A 1,184-nucleotide genomic window follows, 5' to 3' on the forward strand; every position below is an offset into this window, starting at 1 on the left:
TTTTTTCTCTCTATTTCTCTCTTTCTCCTTTCTCTTTTTCTGTCTTCCCATCCTGTGTAATTTCTTTGTGTTTTGGTTTTTCCCTCTTTCCTTCTCTTTAATAATTTTAATTTATTTTGGTTTGTTTTTCTCTCTTTCTCTCTTTCTCTCTCTCTCTTCTTTTTCGTCTTCTTCTTCCTCTTTTTTCTTTTCTTTTCTCTTATGATCTTACACTGTCTAACGATTTTTCTTTTTCTATTTCTTTTGCTTCCATTCTATTTCTCCTTCATCTTTCTCCCTTTCTTTTTTTCCCCCTTTTCTCTCGCTGTCTGTCTCTCCTGCCTCGCCCACTTCTTCTGGGGTCCGTCGAGGGCCGCTTTCCCACTCTGTCCAGGAGACTTCCGGCCGTGTCCACCCCCGGAATCTCTCTCTTGGCCGCAGCGAGGGGGGTCTCCCCTCCTTTGAACCAGGAGGGCGATTCCTCCGGCCTCAGTGCTTCCCCTGCCTGTGCCCGGTGTGCTGCGGAGCACCTCAGGGCGAGTTTTTGGAGCCGGGGAGCCTGGAGCCGCACAGCCCCTTTCAGCCGCTGCATTTAGCGGGGAGCTCGCTGCGGGACGCCCGTGCGGGGTTGCAGGGCTGAGCTTGTGCCGGTTTCCGCTCTTGCCTGGCTCGGGGGGTCTGTGCGGGACCAATTCGCACTTTATTAATTTTTTAAATGAGATGTACATTGGCGCCGCAAGCCTGTGGCAGCAACAGGTGACGCTGAGATCCAGGACGGGACAAAAATCACTGAGATGTTAGTGATATCCTCGGGTGAACAGACTCGGGATGCGCCCGCCCGTGGCCCGGGAAGGGGTTCAGCCCCACTGGGCAGCCGGCACGGAGCATCCTGGAGCCCGGCGGCCTTTTCTGACCGTGGGCAGGCGAGATTCCTCGCTTCCCGACCGGCCTGGCTGCCCGCATCCCTTCCCCGGGATCCGGGGGGATTTGGTACGTGGGAATGGAGTGAACCATACTCATCCCTCCCTGCCATTGCAGGATGAAACCTGCAAGGGATACAATCACCCCGATGAGAGGTCGGGAGGGAGACCCAAGGGGTGTGATGAGTTTGTCCGTCAGTTTCACCATGGGAGACTTCGTGTCGGTGCCTCGGGATCTGTCTAATGACCGGTTTAGTGGTGTTTCTCCCACCCTTGATCATTTCT

This window comes from Parus major, chromosome 8 (genome assembly GCF_001522545.3).
Source record: "Parus major isolate Abel chromosome 8, Parus_major1.1, whole genome shotgun sequence".
NCBI classification, from domain to species: domain Eukaryota; kingdom Metazoa; phylum Chordata; class Aves; order Passeriformes; family Paridae; genus Parus; species Parus major.